General features: G+C 40.0%; 1 protein-coding gene and 57 non-coding genes across 58 annotated transcripts in view; 57 read left to right on the top strand and 1 right to left on the bottom strand.

Moving 5' to 3' along the window:
- Positions 1–16,252, bottom strand: part of LOC137615117 (serine/arginine repetitive matrix protein 1-like) — a 28,913-nt gene that overhangs the window by 6,712 nt on the left and 5,949 nt on the right. The window lies entirely within an intron of this gene.
- TRNAF-GAA (transfer RNA phenylalanine (anticodon GAA)) lies at positions 41–113 on the top strand. The gene has a single exon. It is a non-coding gene; the product is annotated as a tRNA-Phe (tRNA).
- On the top strand, positions 485–557 carry TRNAF-GAA (transfer RNA phenylalanine (anticodon GAA)). The gene has a single exon. It is a non-coding gene; the product is annotated as a tRNA-Phe (tRNA).
- Positions 633–705, top strand: TRNAF-GAA (transfer RNA phenylalanine (anticodon GAA)). The gene has a single exon. It is a non-coding gene; the product is annotated as a tRNA-Phe (tRNA).
- Positions 1,077–1,149, top strand: TRNAF-GAA (transfer RNA phenylalanine (anticodon GAA)). Its single transcript has one exon. It is a non-coding gene; the product is annotated as a tRNA-Phe (tRNA).
- On the top strand, positions 1,225–1,297 carry TRNAF-GAA (transfer RNA phenylalanine (anticodon GAA)). Its single transcript has one exon. It is a non-coding gene; the product is annotated as a tRNA-Phe (tRNA).
- On the top strand, positions 1,373–1,445 carry TRNAF-GAA (transfer RNA phenylalanine (anticodon GAA)). The gene has a single exon. It is a non-coding gene; the product is annotated as a tRNA-Phe (tRNA).
- Positions 1,521–1,593, top strand: TRNAF-GAA (transfer RNA phenylalanine (anticodon GAA)). Its single transcript has one exon. It is a non-coding gene; the product is annotated as a tRNA-Phe (tRNA).
- Positions 1,669–1,741, top strand: TRNAF-GAA (transfer RNA phenylalanine (anticodon GAA)). Its single transcript has one exon. It is a non-coding gene; the product is annotated as a tRNA-Phe (tRNA).
- Positions 1,817–1,889, top strand: TRNAF-GAA (transfer RNA phenylalanine (anticodon GAA)). The gene has a single exon. It is a non-coding gene; the product is annotated as a tRNA-Phe (tRNA).
- TRNAF-GAA (transfer RNA phenylalanine (anticodon GAA)) lies at positions 2,113–2,185 on the top strand. The gene has a single exon. It is a non-coding gene; the product is annotated as a tRNA-Phe (tRNA).
- TRNAF-GAA (transfer RNA phenylalanine (anticodon GAA)) lies at positions 2,261–2,333 on the top strand. The gene has a single exon. It is a non-coding gene; the product is annotated as a tRNA-Phe (tRNA).
- TRNAF-GAA (transfer RNA phenylalanine (anticodon GAA)) lies at positions 2,849–2,921 on the top strand. Its single transcript has one exon. It is a non-coding gene; the product is annotated as a tRNA-Phe (tRNA).
- Positions 3,293–3,365, top strand: TRNAF-GAA (transfer RNA phenylalanine (anticodon GAA)). The gene has a single exon. It is a non-coding gene; the product is annotated as a tRNA-Phe (tRNA).
- TRNAF-GAA (transfer RNA phenylalanine (anticodon GAA)) lies at positions 3,589–3,661 on the top strand. The gene has a single exon. It is a non-coding gene; the product is annotated as a tRNA-Phe (tRNA).
- On the top strand, positions 3,737–3,809 carry TRNAF-GAA (transfer RNA phenylalanine (anticodon GAA)). The gene has a single exon. It is a non-coding gene; the product is annotated as a tRNA-Phe (tRNA).
- On the top strand, positions 4,033–4,105 carry TRNAF-GAA (transfer RNA phenylalanine (anticodon GAA)). Its single transcript has one exon. It is a non-coding gene; the product is annotated as a tRNA-Phe (tRNA).
- Positions 4,773–4,845, top strand: TRNAF-GAA (transfer RNA phenylalanine (anticodon GAA)). The gene has a single exon. It is a non-coding gene; the product is annotated as a tRNA-Phe (tRNA).
- Positions 5,069–5,141, top strand: TRNAF-GAA (transfer RNA phenylalanine (anticodon GAA)). Its single transcript has one exon. It is a non-coding gene; the product is annotated as a tRNA-Phe (tRNA).
- TRNAF-GAA (transfer RNA phenylalanine (anticodon GAA)) lies at positions 5,363–5,435 on the top strand. The gene has a single exon. It is a non-coding gene; the product is annotated as a tRNA-Phe (tRNA).
- TRNAF-GAA (transfer RNA phenylalanine (anticodon GAA)) lies at positions 6,099–6,171 on the top strand. The gene has a single exon. It is a non-coding gene; the product is annotated as a tRNA-Phe (tRNA).
- Positions 6,394–6,466, top strand: TRNAF-GAA (transfer RNA phenylalanine (anticodon GAA)). The gene has a single exon. It is a non-coding gene; the product is annotated as a tRNA-Phe (tRNA).
- On the top strand, positions 6,690–6,762 carry TRNAF-GAA (transfer RNA phenylalanine (anticodon GAA)). Its single transcript has one exon. It is a non-coding gene; the product is annotated as a tRNA-Phe (tRNA).
- On the top strand, positions 6,839–6,911 carry TRNAF-GAA (transfer RNA phenylalanine (anticodon GAA)). The gene has a single exon. It is a non-coding gene; the product is annotated as a tRNA-Phe (tRNA).
- Positions 7,279–7,351, top strand: TRNAF-GAA (transfer RNA phenylalanine (anticodon GAA)). Its single transcript has one exon. It is a non-coding gene; the product is annotated as a tRNA-Phe (tRNA).
- On the top strand, positions 7,721–7,793 carry TRNAF-GAA (transfer RNA phenylalanine (anticodon GAA)). The gene has a single exon. It is a non-coding gene; the product is annotated as a tRNA-Phe (tRNA).
- On the top strand, positions 7,869–7,941 carry TRNAF-GAA (transfer RNA phenylalanine (anticodon GAA)). Its single transcript has one exon. It is a non-coding gene; the product is annotated as a tRNA-Phe (tRNA).
- Positions 8,164–8,236, top strand: TRNAF-GAA (transfer RNA phenylalanine (anticodon GAA)). The gene has a single exon. It is a non-coding gene; the product is annotated as a tRNA-Phe (tRNA).
- On the top strand, positions 8,448–8,520 carry TRNAF-GAA (transfer RNA phenylalanine (anticodon GAA)). The gene has a single exon. It is a non-coding gene; the product is annotated as a tRNA-Phe (tRNA).
- On the top strand, positions 8,597–8,669 carry TRNAF-GAA (transfer RNA phenylalanine (anticodon GAA)). Its single transcript has one exon. It is a non-coding gene; the product is annotated as a tRNA-Phe (tRNA).
- On the top strand, positions 8,745–8,817 carry TRNAF-GAA (transfer RNA phenylalanine (anticodon GAA)). Its single transcript has one exon. It is a non-coding gene; the product is annotated as a tRNA-Phe (tRNA).
- Positions 9,030–9,102, top strand: TRNAF-GAA (transfer RNA phenylalanine (anticodon GAA)). Its single transcript has one exon. It is a non-coding gene; the product is annotated as a tRNA-Phe (tRNA).
- On the top strand, positions 9,326–9,398 carry TRNAF-GAA (transfer RNA phenylalanine (anticodon GAA)). Its single transcript has one exon. It is a non-coding gene; the product is annotated as a tRNA-Phe (tRNA).
- On the top strand, positions 9,623–9,695 carry TRNAF-GAA (transfer RNA phenylalanine (anticodon GAA)). Its single transcript has one exon. It is a non-coding gene; the product is annotated as a tRNA-Phe (tRNA).
- TRNAF-GAA (transfer RNA phenylalanine (anticodon GAA)) lies at positions 9,771–9,843 on the top strand. The gene has a single exon. It is a non-coding gene; the product is annotated as a tRNA-Phe (tRNA).
- Positions 9,920–9,992, top strand: TRNAF-GAA (transfer RNA phenylalanine (anticodon GAA)). Its single transcript has one exon. It is a non-coding gene; the product is annotated as a tRNA-Phe (tRNA).
- On the top strand, positions 10,216–10,288 carry TRNAF-GAA (transfer RNA phenylalanine (anticodon GAA)). The gene has a single exon. It is a non-coding gene; the product is annotated as a tRNA-Phe (tRNA).
- On the top strand, positions 10,512–10,584 carry TRNAF-GAA (transfer RNA phenylalanine (anticodon GAA)). The gene has a single exon. It is a non-coding gene; the product is annotated as a tRNA-Phe (tRNA).
- Positions 10,660–10,732, top strand: TRNAF-GAA (transfer RNA phenylalanine (anticodon GAA)). Its single transcript has one exon. It is a non-coding gene; the product is annotated as a tRNA-Phe (tRNA).
- TRNAF-GAA (transfer RNA phenylalanine (anticodon GAA)) lies at positions 10,954–11,026 on the top strand. Its single transcript has one exon. It is a non-coding gene; the product is annotated as a tRNA-Phe (tRNA).
- On the top strand, positions 11,238–11,310 carry TRNAF-GAA (transfer RNA phenylalanine (anticodon GAA)). The gene has a single exon. It is a non-coding gene; the product is annotated as a tRNA-Phe (tRNA).
- TRNAF-GAA (transfer RNA phenylalanine (anticodon GAA)) lies at positions 11,387–11,459 on the top strand. The gene has a single exon. It is a non-coding gene; the product is annotated as a tRNA-Phe (tRNA).
- Positions 11,536–11,608, top strand: TRNAF-GAA (transfer RNA phenylalanine (anticodon GAA)). The gene has a single exon. It is a non-coding gene; the product is annotated as a tRNA-Phe (tRNA).
- TRNAF-GAA (transfer RNA phenylalanine (anticodon GAA)) lies at positions 11,684–11,756 on the top strand. The gene has a single exon. It is a non-coding gene; the product is annotated as a tRNA-Phe (tRNA).
- Positions 11,832–11,904, top strand: TRNAF-GAA (transfer RNA phenylalanine (anticodon GAA)). The gene has a single exon. It is a non-coding gene; the product is annotated as a tRNA-Phe (tRNA).
- TRNAF-GAA (transfer RNA phenylalanine (anticodon GAA)) lies at positions 12,128–12,200 on the top strand. Its single transcript has one exon. It is a non-coding gene; the product is annotated as a tRNA-Phe (tRNA).
- On the top strand, positions 12,276–12,348 carry TRNAF-GAA (transfer RNA phenylalanine (anticodon GAA)). Its single transcript has one exon. It is a non-coding gene; the product is annotated as a tRNA-Phe (tRNA).
- Positions 12,571–12,643, top strand: TRNAF-GAA (transfer RNA phenylalanine (anticodon GAA)). Its single transcript has one exon. It is a non-coding gene; the product is annotated as a tRNA-Phe (tRNA).
- On the top strand, positions 12,855–12,927 carry TRNAF-GAA (transfer RNA phenylalanine (anticodon GAA)). The gene has a single exon. It is a non-coding gene; the product is annotated as a tRNA-Phe (tRNA).
- On the top strand, positions 13,004–13,076 carry TRNAF-GAA (transfer RNA phenylalanine (anticodon GAA)). Its single transcript has one exon. It is a non-coding gene; the product is annotated as a tRNA-Phe (tRNA).
- TRNAF-GAA (transfer RNA phenylalanine (anticodon GAA)) lies at positions 13,300–13,372 on the top strand. Its single transcript has one exon. It is a non-coding gene; the product is annotated as a tRNA-Phe (tRNA).
- On the top strand, positions 13,449–13,521 carry TRNAF-GAA (transfer RNA phenylalanine (anticodon GAA)). The gene has a single exon. It is a non-coding gene; the product is annotated as a tRNA-Phe (tRNA).
- TRNAF-GAA (transfer RNA phenylalanine (anticodon GAA)) lies at positions 13,745–13,817 on the top strand. The gene has a single exon. It is a non-coding gene; the product is annotated as a tRNA-Phe (tRNA).
- Positions 13,894–13,966, top strand: TRNAF-GAA (transfer RNA phenylalanine (anticodon GAA)). Its single transcript has one exon. It is a non-coding gene; the product is annotated as a tRNA-Phe (tRNA).
- Positions 14,190–14,262, top strand: TRNAF-GAA (transfer RNA phenylalanine (anticodon GAA)). Its single transcript has one exon. It is a non-coding gene; the product is annotated as a tRNA-Phe (tRNA).
- On the top strand, positions 14,487–14,559 carry TRNAF-GAA (transfer RNA phenylalanine (anticodon GAA)). Its single transcript has one exon. It is a non-coding gene; the product is annotated as a tRNA-Phe (tRNA).
- Positions 14,635–14,707, top strand: TRNAF-GAA (transfer RNA phenylalanine (anticodon GAA)). The gene has a single exon. It is a non-coding gene; the product is annotated as a tRNA-Phe (tRNA).
- TRNAF-GAA (transfer RNA phenylalanine (anticodon GAA)) lies at positions 14,931–15,003 on the top strand. Its single transcript has one exon. It is a non-coding gene; the product is annotated as a tRNA-Phe (tRNA).

Below are 16,252 nucleotides of genomic sequence, written 5' to 3'. Positions count from 1 at the left end.
AAGAAGTTTCGGACAGAATAAACATTTCACCTTACACGAAGCCTAGATAGCTCAGTTGGGAGAGCGTTAGACTGAAGATCTAAAGGTCCCTGGTTCGATCCCTGGTCTGGGCACACTATTATTTTCATGAAAAAATAAACTATTGCCCAAGAAGTTTCGGACAGAATAAACATTTCACCTTACATGAACCCTAGATAACTCAGTTGGGAGAGCATTAGACTGAAGATCTAAAGGTCCCTGGTTCGATCCCTGGTCTGGGCACACTATTATTTTCATGAAAAAATAAACTATTGCCCAAGAAGTTTCAGACAGAATAAACATTTCACTAAACATGAAGCCTAGATAGCTCAGTTGGGAGAGCATTAGACTGAAGATCTAAAGGTCCCTGGTTCGATCCCTGGTCTGGGCACACTATTATTTTCATGAAAATATAAACTATTGCCCATGAAGTTTCAGACAGAATAAACATTTCACTAAACATGAAGCCTAGATAGCTCAGTTGGGAGAGCGTTAGACTGAAGATCTAAAGGTCCCTGGTTCGATCCCTGGTCTGGGCACACTATTATTTTCATGAAAAAATAAACTATTGCCCAAGAAGTTTCGGACAGAATAAACATTTCACCTTACACGAAGCCTAGATAGCTCAGTTGGGAGAGCGTTAGACTGAAGATCTAAAGGTCCCTGGTTCGATCCCTGGTCTGGGCACACTATTATTTTCATGAAAAAATAAACTATTAACCATGAAGTTTCAGGCAGAATAAACATTTCACCTTACATGAACCCTAGATAACTCAGTTGGGAGAGCATTAGACTGAAGATCTAAAGGTCCCTGGTTCGATCCCTGGTCTGGGCACACTATTATTTTCATGAAAAAATAAACTATTGCCCATGAAGTTTCGGACAGAATAAACATTTCACTATACATGAAGCCTAGATAGCTCAGTTGGGAGAGCGTTAGACTGAAGATCTAAAGGTCCCTGGTTCGATCCCTAGTCTGGGCACACTATTATTTACATGAAAAAATAAACTATTGCCCATGAAGTTTCAGACAGAATAAACATTTCACCATACATGAAGCCTAGATAGCTCAGTTGGGAGAGCGTTAGACTGAAGATCTAAAGGTCCCTGGTTCGATCCCTGGTCTGGGCACACTATTATTTTCATGAAAAAATAAACTATTGCCCATGAAGTTTCAGACAGAATAAACATTTCACCTTACATGAAGCCTAGATAGCTCAGTTGGGAGAGCGTTAGACTGAAGATCTAAAGGTCCCTGGTTCGATCCCTGGTCTGGGCACACTATTATTTTCATGAAAAAATAAACTATTGCCCATGAAGTTTCAGACAGAATAAACATTTCACCATACATGAAGCCTAGATAGCTCAGTTGGGAGAGCGTTAGACTGAAGATCTAAAGGTCCCTGGTTCGATCCCTGGTCTGGGCACACTATTATTTTCACTAAAAAATAAACTATTGCCCATGAAGTTTCAGACAGAATAAACATTTCACCATACATGAAGCCTAGATAGCTCAGTTGGGAGAGCGTTAGACTGAAAATCTAAAGGTCCCTGGTTCGATCCCTGGTCTGGGCACACTATTATTTTCATGAAAAAATAAACTATTGCCCATGAAGTTTCAGACAGAATAAACATTTCACCATACACGAAGCCTAGATAGCTCAGTTGGGAGAGCGTTAGACTGAAGATCTAAAGGTCCCTGGTTCGATCCCTGGTCTGGGCACACTATTATTTTCATGAAAAAATAAACTATTGCCCATGAAGTTTCAGACAGAATAAACATTTCGCCTTACATGAAGCCTAGATAGCTCAGTTGGGAGAGCGTTAGACTGAAGATCTAAAGGTCCCTGGTTCGATCCCTGGTCTGGGCACACTATTATTTTCATGAAAAAATAAACTATTGCCCATGAAGTTTCAGACAGAATAAACATTTCACCTTACATGAAGCCTAGATAGCTCAGTTGGGAGAGCGTTAGACTGAAGATCTAAAGGTCTCTGGTTCGATCCCTGGTCTGGGCACACTATTATTTTCATGAAAAAATAAACTATTGCCCATGAAGTTTCAGACAGAATAAACATTTCACCAAACATGAAGCCTAGATAGCTCAGTTGGGAGAGCGTTAGACTGAAGATCTAAAGGTCCCTGGTTCGATCCCTGGTCTGGGCACACTATTATTTTCATGAAAAAATAAACTATTGCCCATGAAGTTTCAGACAGAATAAACATTTCACCTTACACGAAGCCTAGATAGCTCAGTTGGGAGAGCGTTAGACTGAAGATCTAAAGGTCCCTGGTTCGATCCCTGGTCTGGGCACACTATTATTTTCATGAAAAAATAAACTATTGCCCAGGAAGTTTCAGACAGAATAAACATTTCACTGAACATGAAGCCTAGATAGCTCAGTTGGGAGAGCGTTAGGCTGAAGATCTAAAGGTCCCTGGTTCGATCCCTGGTCTGGGCACAATATTATTTTCATGAAAATATAAACTATTGCCCATGAAGTTTCAGACAGAATAAACATTTCACTATACATGAAGCCTAGATAGCTCAGTTGGGAGAGCGTTAGACTGAAGATCTAAAGGTCCCTGGTTCGATCCCTGGTATGGGCACACTTATTTTCATGAACAAATAAAGTATTGCCCATGAAGTTTCAGGCAGAATAAACATTCCATGCTACATGAAACCTAGATAGCTCAGTTGGGAGAGCGTTAGACTGAAGATCTAAAGGTCCCTGGTTCGATCCCTTGTCTGGGCACACTTATTTTCATGAACAAATAAACTATTGCCCATGAAGTTTCAGACAGAATAAACATTTCACCATACATGAAGCCTAGATAGCTCAGTTGGGAGAGCGTTAGACTGAAGATCTAAAGGTCCCTGGTTCGATCCCTGGTCTGGGCACACTATTATTTTCATGAAAAAATAAACTATTGCCCATGAAGTTTCAGGCAGAATAAACATTTCACCATACATGAAGCCTAGATAGCTCAGTTGGGAGAACGTTAGACTGAAGATCTAAAGGTCCCTGGTTCGATCCCTGGTCTGGGCACACTATTATTTTCATGAAAAAATAAACTATTGCCCATGAAGCTTCAGGCAGAATAAACATTTCACCATACATGAAGCGTAGATAGCTCAGTTGGGAGAGCGTTAGACTGAAGATCAAAAGGTCCCTGGTTCGATCCCTGGTCTGGGCACACTATTATTTTCATGAAAAAATAAACTATTGCCCATGAAGTTTCAGACAGAATAAACATTTCACCTTACATGAAGCCTAGATAGCTCAGTTGGGAGAGCGTTAGACTGAAGATCTAAAGGTCCCTGGTTCGATCCCTGGTCTGGGCACACTATTATTTTCATGAAAAAATAAACTATTGCCCATGAAGTTTCAGACAGAATAAACATTTCACCAAACATGAAGCCTAGATAGCTCAGTTGGGAGAGCGTTAGACTGAAGATCTAAAGGTCTCTGGTTCGATCCCTGGTCTGGGCACACTATTATTTTCATGAAAAAATAAACTATTGCCCATGAAGTTTCAGACAGAATAAACATTTCACCAAACATGAAGCCTAGATAGCTCAGTTGGGAGAGCGTTAGACTGAAGATCTAAAGGTCCCTGGTTCGATCCCTGGTCTGGGCACACTATTGTTTTCATGAAAAAATAAACTATTGCCCATGAAGTTTCAGACAGAATAAACATTTCACCTAACATGAAGCCTAGATAGCTCAGTTGGGAGAGCGTTAGACTGAAGATCTAAAGGTCCCTGGTTCGATCCCTGGTCTGGGCACACTATTATTTTCATGAAAAAATAAACTATTGCCCATGAAGTTTCAGACAGAATAAACATTTCACTAAACATGAAGCCTAGATAGCTCAGTTGGGAGAGCGTTAGGCTGAAGATCTAAAGGTCCCTGGTTCGATCCCTGGTCTGGGCACAATATTATTTTCATGAAAATATAAACTATTGCCCATGAAGTTTCAGACAGAATAAACATTTCACTATACATGAAGCCTAGATAGCTCAGTTGGGAGAGCGTTAGACTGAAGATCTAAAGGTCCCTGGTTCGATCCCTGGTCTGGGCACACTTATTTTCATGAACAAATAAACTATTGCCCATGAAGTTTCAGGCAGAATAAACATTCCATGCTACATGAAACCTAGATAGCTCAGTTGGGAGAGCGTTAGACTGAAGATCTAAAGGTCCCTGGTTCGATCCCTGGTCTGGGCACACTATTATTTTCATGAAAAAATAAACTATTGCCCATGAAGCTTCAGGCAGAATAAACATTTCACCATACATGAAGCCTATATAGCTCAGTTGGGAGAGCGTTAGACTGAAGATCTAAAGGTCCCTGGTTTGATCCCTGGTCTGGGCAAACTATTATTTTCATGAAAAAAATAAACTATTGCCCATGAAGTTTCAGACAGAATAAACATTTCACCATACATGAAGCCTAGATAGCTCAGTTGGGAGAGCGTTAGACTGAAGATCTAAAGGTCCCTGGTTTGATCCCTGGTCTGGGCAAACTATTATTTTCATGAAAAAATAAACTATTGCCCATGAAGTTTCAGACACAATAAACATTTCACAATACATGCAGCCTTGATAGCTCAGTTGGGAGAGCGTTAGACTGAAGATCTAAAGGTCCCTGGTTTGATCCCTGGTCTGGGCAAACTATTATTTTCATGAAAAAAATAAACTATTGCCCATGAAGTTTCAGACAGAATAAACATTTCACCATACATGAAGCCTAGATAGCTCAGTTGGGAGAGCGTTAGACTGAAGATCTAAAGGTCCCTGGTTCGATCCCTGGTCTGGGCACACTATTATTTTCATGAAAAAACAAACTATTGCCCATGAAGTTTCAGACAGAATAAACATTTCACCTAACATGAAGCCTAGATGGCTCAGATGGGAGAGCGTTAGACTGAAGATCTAAAGGTCCCTGGTTCGATCCCTGGTCTGGGCACACTATTATTTTCATGAAAAAATAAACTATTGCCCATGAAGTTTCAGGCAGAATAAACATTTCACCATACATGAAGCCTAGATAGCTCAGTTGGGAGAGCGTTAGACTGAAGATCTAAAGGTCCCTGGTTCGATCCCTGGTCTGGGCACACTATTATTTTTATGCTAAAATAAACTATTGCCCATGTAGTTTTAGGCAGAATAAACATTTCACCATACGTGAAGCCTAGATAGCTCAGTTGGGAGAGCGTTAGACTGAAGATCTAAAGGTCCCTGGTTCGATCCCTGGTCTAGAAACACTTATTTTCATTAACAAATAAACTATTGCCCATGAAGTTTCAGGCAGAATAAACATTCCATGCTACATGAAGCCTAGATAGCTCAGTTGGGAGAGCGTTAGACTGAAGATCTAAAGGTCCCTGGTTCGATCCCTGGTCTGGGCACACTTATTTTCATGAACAAAAAAACTATTGCCAATGAAGTTTCAGGCAGAATAAACATTCCATGCTACATGAAACCTAGATAGCTCAGTTGGGAGAGCGTTAGACTGAAGATCTAAAGGTCCCTGGTTCGATCCCTGGTCTGGGCACACTTATTTTCATGAACAAATAAACTATTGCCCATGAAGTTTCAGGCAGAATAAACATTTCACCATACATGAAGCCTACATAGCTCAGTTGGGAGAGCGTTAGACTGAAGATCTAAAGGTCTCTGGTTCGATCCCTGGTCTGGGCACACTATTATTTTCATGAAAAAATAAACTATTGCCCATGAAGTTTCAGGCAGAATAAACATTTCACCATACATGAAGCCTAAATAGCTCAGTTGGGAGAACGTTAGACTGAAGATCTAAAGGTCCCTGGTTCGATCCCTGGTCTGGGCACACTATTATTTTCATGAAAAAATAAACTATTGCCCATAAAGTTTCAGGCAGAATAAACATTTCACCATACATGAAGCCTAGATAGCTCAGTTGGGAGAGCGTTAGACTGAAGATCTAAAGGTCCCTGTTTCGATCCCTGGTCTGGGCACACTATTATTTTCATGAAAAAATAAACTATTGCCCATGAAGTTTCAGACAGAATAAACATTTCACCATACATGAAGCCTAGATAGCTCAGTTGGGAGAGCGTTAGACTGAAGATCTAAAGGTCCCTGGTTCGATCCCTGGTCTGGGCACACTATTATTTTAATAAAAAAAATAAACTATTGCCCATGAAGTTTCAGACAGAATAAACATTTCACCATACATGCAGCCTAGATAGCTCAGTTGGAGGAGCGTTAGACTGAAGATCTAAAGGTCCCTGGTTCGATCCCTGGTCTGGGCACACTTATTTTCATGAAAAAATAAACTATTGCCCATGAAGTTTCAGACAGAATAAACATTTCATTCTACATGAAGCCTAGATAGCTCAGTTGGGAGAGCGTTAGACTGAAGATCTAAAGGTCCCTGGTTCGATCCCTGGTCTGGGCACACTATTATTTTCATGAAAAAATAAACTATTGCCCATGAAGTTTCAGACAGAATAAACATTTCACCATACATGAAGCCTAGATAGCTCAGTTGGGAGAGCGTTAGACTGAAGATCTAAAGGTCCCTGGTTCAATCCCTGGTCTGGGCACACTATTATTTTCATGAAAAAATAAACTATTGCCCATGAAGTTTCAGACAGAATAAACATTTCACCATACATGAAGCCTAGATAGCTCAGTTGGGAGAGCGTTAGACTGAAGATCTAAAGGTCCCTGGTTCGATCCCTGGTCTGGGCAAACTATTATTTTTATGCTAAAATAAACTATTGCCCAATGAAGTTTAAAACATAATGAACATTCCATGCTACACGAAGCCTAGATAGCTCAGTTGGGAGAGCGTTAGACTGAAGATCTAAAGGCCCCTGGTTCGATCCCTGGTCTGGGCACACTTATTTTCATGAACAAATAAACTATTGCCCATGAAGTTTCAGGCAGAATAAACATTTCACCATACATGAAGCCTAGATAGCTCAGTTGGGAGAGAGTTAGACTGAAGATCTAAAGGTCCCTGGTTCGATCCCTGGTCTAGAAACACTTATTTTCATGAACAAATAAACTATTGCCCATGAAGTTTCAGGCAGAATAAACATTTCACCATACATGAAGCCTAGATAGCTCAGTTGGGAGAACGTTAGACTGAAGATTTAAAGGTCCCTGGTTCGATCCCTGGTCTGGGCAAACTATTATTTTCATTAAAAAATAAACTATTGCCCATGAAGTTTTAGGCAGAATAAACATTTCACCATACATGAAGCCTAGATAGCTCAGTTGGGAGAGCGTTAGACTGAAGATCTAAAGGTCCCTGGTTCGATCCCTGGTCTGGGCACACTTATTTTCATGAACAAATAAACTATTGCCCATGAAGTTTCAGGCAGAATAAACATTTCACCATACATGAAGCCTAGATAGCTCAGTTGGGAGAGCGTTAGACTGAAGATCTAAAGGTTCCTGGTTCGATCCCTGGTCTGGGCAAACTATTATTTTCATGAAAAAATAAACTATTGCCCATGAAGTTTCAGGCAGAATAAACATTTCACCATACATGAAGCCTAGATAGCTCAGTTGGGAGAACGTTAGACTGAAGATCTAAAGGTCCCTGGTTCGATCCCTGGTCTGGGCACACTATTATTTTCATGAAAAAATAAACTATTGCCCATGAAGTTTCAGGCAGAATAAACATTTCACCATACATGAAGCCTAGATAGCTCAGTTGGGAGAGCGTTAGACTGAAGATCTAAAGGTCCCTGGTTCGATCCCTGGTCTGGGCACACTATTATTTTCATGAAAAAATAAACTATTGCCCATGAAGTTTCAGACAGAATAAACATTTCACCATACATGAAGCCTAGATAGCTCAGTTGGGAGAGCGTTAGACTGAAGATCTAAAGGTCCCTGGTTCGATCCCTGGTCTGGGCACACTATTATTTTCATGAAAAAAATAAACTATTGCCCATGAAGTTTCAGACAGAATAAACATTTCACCATACATGCAGCCTAGATAGCTCAGTTGGGAGAGCGTTAGACTGAAGATCTAAAGGTCCCTGGTTCGATCACTGGTCAGGTCACACTTATTTTCATGAAAAAATAAACTATTGTCCATGAAGTTTCAGACAGAATAAACATTTCACCATACATGAAGCCTAGATAGCTCAGTTGGGAGAGCGTTAGACTGAAGATCTAAAGGTCCCTGGTTCGATCCCTGGTCTGGGCACACTATTATTTTCATGAAAAAATAAACTATTGCCCATGAAGTTTCAGACAGAAAAAACTTTTCACCATACATGAAGCCTAGATAGCTCAGTTGGGAGAGCGTTAGACTGAAGATCTAAAGGTCCCTGGTCTGGGCAAACTATTATTTTCATGAAAAAATAAACTATTGCCCATGAAGTTTCAGACAGAATAAACATTTCACCATACATGAAGCCTAGATAGCTCAGTTGGGAGAGCGTTAGACTGAAGATCTAAAGGTCCCTGGTTCGATCCCTGGTCTGGGCAAACTATTATTTCTATGCTAAAATAAACTATTGCCCAATGAAGTTTAAAACATAATAAACATTCCATGCTACATGAAGCCTAGATAGCTCAGTTGGGAGAGCGTTAGACTGAAGATCTAAAGGTCCCTGGTTCGATCCCTGGTCTGGGCACACTATTATTTTCATGAAAAAATAAACTATTGCCCATGAAGTTTCAGGCAGAATAAACATTTCACCATACATGAAGCCTAGATAGCTCAGTTGGGAGAGCGTTAGACTGAAGATCTAAAGGTCCCTGGTTCGATCCCTGGTCTGGGCACACTATTATTTTCATGAAAAAATAAACTATTGCCCATGAAGTTTCAGACAGAATAAACATTTCACCATACATGAAGCCTAGATAGCTCAGTTGGGAGAGCGTTAGACTGAAGATCTAAAGGTCCCTGGTCTGGGCACACTATTATTTTCATGAAAAAAATAAACTATTGCCCATGAAGTTTCTGACAGAATAAACATTTCACCATACATGAAGCCTAGATAGCTCAGTTGGGAGAGCGTTAGACTGAAGATCTAAAGGTCCCTGGTTCGATCCCTGGTCTGGGCACACTATTATTTTCATGAAAAAATAAACTATTGCCCATGAAGTTTTAGGCAGAATAAACATTTCACCATACATGAAGCCTAGATAGCTCAGTTGGGAGAGCGTTAGACTGAAGATATAAAGGTCCCTGGTTCGATCCCTGGTCTGGGCACACTATTATTTTCATGAAAAAATAAACTATTGCCCATGAAGTTTCAGGCAGAATAAACATTTCACCATACATGAAGCCTAGATAGCTCAGTTGGGAGAGCGTTAGACTGAAGATCTAAAGGTCCCTGGTTCGATCCCTGGTCTGGGCACACTATTATTTTCATGAAAAAAATAAACTATTGCCCATGAAGTTTGAGACAGAATAAACATTTCACCTTACATGAAGCCTATATAGCTCAGTTGGGAGAGCGTTAGACTGAAGATCTAAAGGTCCCTGGTTCGATCCCTGGTCTGGGCACACTATTATTTTCATGAAAAAATAAACTATTGCCCATGAAGTTTCAGACAGAATAAACATTTCACCTTACATGAAGCCTAGATAGCTCAGTTGGGAGAGCGTTAGACTGAAGATCTAAAGGTCCCTGGTTCGATCCCTGGTCTGGGCACACTATTATTTTCATGAAAAAATAAACTATTGCCCATGAAGTTTCAGACAGAATAAACATTTCACCATACATGAAGCCTAGATAGCTCAGTTGGGAGAGCGTTAGACTGAAGATCTAAAGGTCCCTGGTTCGATCCCTGGTCTGGGCACACTATTATTTTCATGAAAAAAATAAACTATTGCCCATGAAGTTTCAGACAGAATAAACATTTCACCTTACATGAAGCCTAGATAGCTCAGTTGGGAGAGCGTTAGACTGAAGATCTAAAGGTCCCTGGTTCGATCCCTGGTCTGGGCACACTATTATTTTCATGAAAAAATAAACTATTGCCCATGAAGTTTCAGACAGAATAAACATTTCACCTTACATGAAGCCTTGATAGCTCAGCTGGGAGAGCGTTAGACTGAAGATCTAAAGGTCCCTGGTTCGATCCCTGGTCTGGGCACACTATTATTTTCATGAAAAAATAAACTATTGCCCATGAAGTTTCAGGTAGAATAAACATTTCACCATACATGAAGCCTAGATAGCTCAGTTGGGAGAGCGTTAGACTGAAGATCTAAAGGTCCCTGGTTCGATCCCTGGTCTGGGCAAACTATTATTTTCATGAAAAAATAAACTATTGCCCATGAAGTTTCAGGCAGAATAAACATTTTACCATACATGAAGCCTAGATAACTCAGTTGGGAGAGCGTTAGACTGAACATCTAAAGGTCCCTGGTTAGATCCCTGGTCTGGGCACACTATTATTTTCATGAAAAAATAAACTATTGCCCATGAAGTTTCAGGTAGAATAAACATTTCACCATACATGAAGCCTAGATAGCTCAGTTGGGAGAGCGTTAGACTGAAGATCTAAAGGTCCCTGGTTCGATCCCTGGTCTGGGCACACTATTATTTTCATGTTAGAATAAACTATTGCCCATGAAGTTTCAGACAGAATAAACATTTCACCATACATGAAGCCTAGATAGCTCAGTTGGGAGAGCGTTAGACTGAAGATCTAAAGGTCCCTGGTTCGATCCCTGGTCTGGGCACACAATTATTTTCATGAAAAAATAAACTATTGCCCATGAAGTTTCAGACAGAATAAACATTTCACCATACATGCAGCCTAGATAGCTCAGTTGGGAGAGCGTTAGACTGAAGATCTAAAGGTCCCTGGTTCGATCCCTGGTCTGGTCACACTTATTTTCATGAAAAAATAAACTATTGTCCATGAAGTTTCAGACAGAATAAACATTTCACCATACATGAAGCCTAGATAGCTCAGTTGGGAGAGCGTTAGACTGAAGATCTAAAGGTCCCTGGTTCGATCCCTGGTCTGGGCACACTATTATTTTCATGAAAAAATAAACTATTGCCCATGAAGTTTCAGACAGAAAAAACATTTCACCATACATGAAGCCTAGATAGCTCAGTTGGGAGAGCGTTAGACTGAAGATCTAAAGGTCCCTGGTCTGGGCAAACTATTATTTTCATGAAAAAATAAACTATTGCCCATGAAGTTTCAGACAGAATAAACATTTCACCTTACATGAAGCCTAGATAGCTCAGTTGGGAGAGCGTTAGACTGAAGATCTAAAGGTCCCTGGTTCGATCCCTGGTCTGGGCAAACTATTATTTCTATGCTAAAATAAACTATTGCCCAATGAAGTTTAAAACATAATAAACATTCCATGCTACATGAAGCCTAGATAGCTCAGTTGGGAGAGCGTTAGACTGAAAATCTAAAGGTCCCTGGTTCGATCCCTGGTCTGGGCACACTATTATTTTCATGAAAAAAATAAACTATTGCCCATGAAGTTTCAGACAGAATAAACATTTCACCTTACATGAAGCCTAGATAGCTCAGTTGGGAGAGCGTTAGACTGAAGATCTAAAGGTCCCTGGTTCGATCCCTGGTCTGGGCACACTATTATTTTCATGAAAAAATAAACTATTGCCCATGAAGTTTCAGACAGAATAAACATTTCACCTTACATGAAGCCTAGATAGCTCAGTTGGGAGAGCGTTAGACTGAAGATCTAAAGGTCCCTGGTTCGATCCCTGGTCTGGGCACACTATTATTTTCATGAAAAAATAAACTATTGCCCATGAAGTTTCAGGTAGAATAAACATTTCACCATACATGAAGCCTAGATAGCTCAGTTGGGAGAGCGTTAGACTGAAGATCTAAAGGTCCCTGGTTCGATCCCTGGTCTGGGCAAACTATTATTTTCATGAAAAAATAAACTATTGCCCATGAAGTATCAGGCAGAATAAACATTTTACCATACATGAAGCCTAGATAACTCAGTTGGGAGAGCATTAGACTGAACATCTAAAGGTCCCTGGTTAGATCCCTGGTCTGGGCACACTATTATTTTCATGAAAAAATAAACTATTGCCCATGAAGTTTCAGGTAGAATAAACATTTCACCATACATGAAGCCTAGATAGCTCAGTTGGGAGAGCGTTAGACTGAAGATCTAAAGGTCCCTGGTTCGATCCCTGGTCTGGGCACACTATTATTTTCATGTTAGAATAAACTATTGCCCATGAAGTTTCAGACAGAATAAACATTTCACCATACATGAAGCCTAGATAGCTCAGTTGGGAGAGCGTTAGACTGAAGATCTAAAGGTCCCTGGTTCGATCCCTGGTCTGGGCACACTATTATTTTCATGAAAAAAATAAACTATTGCCCATGAAGTTTCAGACAGAATAAACATTTCACCATACATGCAGCCTAGATAGCTCAGTTGGGAGAGCGTTAGACTGAAGATCTAAAGGTCCCTGGTTTGATCCCTGGTCTGGTCACACTTATTTTCATGAAAAAATAAACTATTGTCCATGAAGTTTCAGACAGAATAAACATTTCACCATACATGAAGCCTAGATAGCTCAGTTGGGAGAGCGTTAGACTGAAGATCTAAAGGTCCCTGGTTCGATCCCTGGTCTGGGCACACTATTATTTTCATGAAAAAATAAACTATTGCCCATGAAGTTTCAGACAGAAAAAACATTTCACCATACATGAAGCCTAGATAGCTCAGTTGGGAGAGCGTTAGACTGAAGATCTAAAGGTCCCTGGTCTGGGCAAACTATTATTTTCATGAAAAAATAAACTATTGCCCATGAAGTTTCAGACAGAATAAACATTTCACCATACATGAAGCCTAGATAGCTCAGTTGGGAGAGCGTTAGACTGAAGATCTAAAGGTCCCTGGTTCGATCCCTGGTCTGGGCAAACTATTATTTCTATGCTAAAATAAACTATTGCCCAATGAAGTTTAAAACATAATAAACATTCCATGCTACATGAAGCCTAGATAGCTCAGTTGGGAGAGCGTTAGACTGAAGATCTAAAGGTCCCTGGTTCGATCCCTGGTCTGGGCAAACTATTATTTTCATGAAAAAATAAACTATTGCCCATGAAGTTTCAGGCAGAATAAACATTTCACCATACATGAAGCCTAGATATCTCAGTTGGGAGAGCGTTAGACTGAAGATCTAAAGGTCCCTGGTTCGATCCCTGGTCTGGGCACACTATTATTTTCATGAAAAAATAAACTATTGCCCATGAAGTTTCAGACAGAATAAACATTTCACCATACATGAAGCCTAGATAGCTCAGTTGGGAGAGCGTTAGACTGAAGATCTAAAGGTCCCTGGTTCGATCCCTGGTCTGGGCACACTATTATTTTCATGAAAAAAATAAACTATTGCCCATGAAGTTTCTGACAGAATAAACATTTCACCATACATGAAGCCTAGATAGCTCAGTTGGGAGAGCGTTAGACTGAAGATCTAAAGGTCCCTGGTTCGATCCCTGGTCTGGGCACACTATTATTTTCATGAAAAAATAAACTATTGCCCATGAAGTTTTAGGCAGAATAAACATTTCACCATACATGAAGCCTAGATAGCTCAGTTGGGAGAGCGTTAGACTGAAGATATAAAGGTCCCTGGTTCGATCCCTGGTCTGGGCACACTATTATTTTCATGAAAAAATAAACTATTGCCCATGAAGTTTCAGGCAGAATAAACATTTCACCATACATGAAGCCTAGATAGCTCAGTTGGGAGAGCGTTAGACTGAAGATCTAAAGGTCCCTGGTTCGATCCCTGGTCTGGGCACACTATTATTTTCATGAAAAAAATAAACTATTGCCCATGAAGTTTCAGACAGAATAAACATTTCACCTTACATGAAGCCTAGATAGCTCAGTTGGGAGAGCGTTAGACTGAAGATCTAAAGGTCCCTGGTTCGATCCCTGGTCTGGGCACACTATTATTTTTATGAAAAAATAAACTATTGCCCATGAAGTTTCAGACAGAATAAACATTTCACCTTACATGAAGCCTAGATAGCTCAGTTGGGAGAGCGTTAGACTGAAGATCTAAAGGTCCCTGGTTCGATCCCTGGTCTGAGCACACTATTATTTTCATGAAAATATAAACTATTGCCCATGAAGTTTCAGACAGAATAAACATTTCACCATACATGAAGCCTAGATAGCTCAGTTGGGAGAGCGTTAGACTGAAGATCTAAAGGTCCCTGGTTCGATCCCTGGTCTGGGCACACTATTATTTTCATGAAAAAAATAAACTATTGCCCATGAAGTTTCAGACAGAATAAACATTTCACCTTACATGAAGCCTAGATAGCTCAGTTGGGAGAGCGTTAGACTGAAGATCTAAAGGTCCCTGGTTCGATCTCTGGTCTGGGCACACTATTATTTTCATGAAAAAATAAACTATTGCCCATGAAGTTTCAGACAGAATAAACATTTCACCTTACATGAAGCCTAGATAGCTCAGTTGGGAGAGCGTTAGACTGAAGATCTAAAGGTCCCTGGTTCGATCCCTGGTCTGGGCACACTATTATTTTCATGAAAAAATAAACTATTGCCCATGAAGTTTCAGGTAGAATAAACATTTCACCATACATGAAGCCTAGATAGCTCAGTTGGGAGAGCGTTAGACTGAAGATCTAAAGGTCCCTGGTTCGATCCCTGGTCTGGGCAAACTATTATTTTCATGAAAAAATAAACTATTGCCCATGAAGTTTCAGGCAGAATAAACATTTTACCATACATGAAGCCTAGATAACTCAGTTGGGAGAGCGTTAGACTGAAGATCTAAAGGTCCCTGGTTAGATCCCTGGTCTGGGCACACTATTATTTTCATGAAAAAATAAACTATTGCCCATGAAGTTTCAGGTAGAATAAACATTTCACCATACATGAAGCCTAGATAGCTCAGTTGGGAGAGCGTTAGACTGAAGATCTAAAGGTCCCTGGTTCGATCCCTGGTCTGGGCAAACTATTATTTTCATGAAAAAATAAACTATTGCCCATGAAGTTTCCGACAGAATAAACATTTCACCAAACATGAAGCCTAGATAGCTCAGTTGTGAGTGCGTTAGTATTCCACATTACATGGAGCCTAGATTTGATGCACATTTAATTTTGCATCAATTAAACTATTATTCATAAAAAGCAGTGGATTAGAGTAAGCATTTTCCAGAATAAGAAGCGTATTTGGGGGAACATTGCACTGAATATCTGAACATTCGCGGGTCTGGCCACACGACTTCACAATTATTATTATTATTATTTATATTATTATCATTATTATTATTATTATTATCAATACTATCATTATTATTATCATTAAGCTACATTCCTACTGGGAAAAGCAGAATGCTATAAGTACAAAGGCTCTAACATGGAAAAATGAGAGTGAAGATAGGAAACATCGTAATAATTAAACTACACGAGACATAAAACATTTCAAGATCAGTAACAAGGTTTAAATAGTATATTAACTATAAAATAATAATGCAAGTTTGAACTTCTTAATGGAAGCCCACTGAAGTAGACTGAACTTTTCCTAGCATATAGTATAAAGTAGAGTCTATATGGCTCAACTGGGGGAGCATGAAACTCCAAATCTAAAGACCATCTGGTCAGGCCACACTTAATATTTCAGAACTCAAACTTTAATTTTTCTTCGCCCAAGGGGTTAACTACAGCACTGTAATTGTTCAGTCCCTGCTTTCCTCTTGGTAAGGGTAGAAGAGATACTAGCTATGGTAAGCAACTCTTCTAGGAGAAAGACACTCCAAAATCAAACCACTCTTCTCTAGTCTTGGGTAGTTCCACAGCCTCTGTACCATGGTCTTTCACCCTCTTGGGTTAGAGTTCTCTTACTTGAGGGTACACTCGGGCACACTATTCTATCTAATTTATCTTCCTCTTGTTTTGTTAAAGTTTTTATAGGTTATATATAAAATATTCATTTTTATGTTGTTGCTGTTCTTAAAATATGACAAATTCGTAGATAATTTGTATTTTTCCTAACTATACAAACCTTAGCTATTTAATATGGGTTATTACTTCGGCGTAGCTGAAATGACGAGCCATTAGAATTTTAACGAGGGTTTACTACCCCACCGCTAGTTAGCAGGGGGTAGGGAAGGGTAGCTTGCTCCCCCCCCCCCACCTCACACACACCTGTGAATACTTCACTTTGCTTGGAGGTAGGACTTCACGGGGGACAGGGCTGGC

This window comes from Palaemon carinicauda, chromosome 21, assembly GCF_036898095.1.
Source record: "Palaemon carinicauda isolate YSFRI2023 chromosome 21, ASM3689809v2, whole genome shotgun sequence".
Classification (NCBI taxonomy): Eukaryota; Metazoa; Arthropoda; class Malacostraca; order Decapoda; family Palaemonidae; genus Palaemon; species Palaemon carinicauda.
Note: the sequence above shows the minus strand (reverse complement) of the source record. Positions and strands in the feature narration are given on the sequence as shown.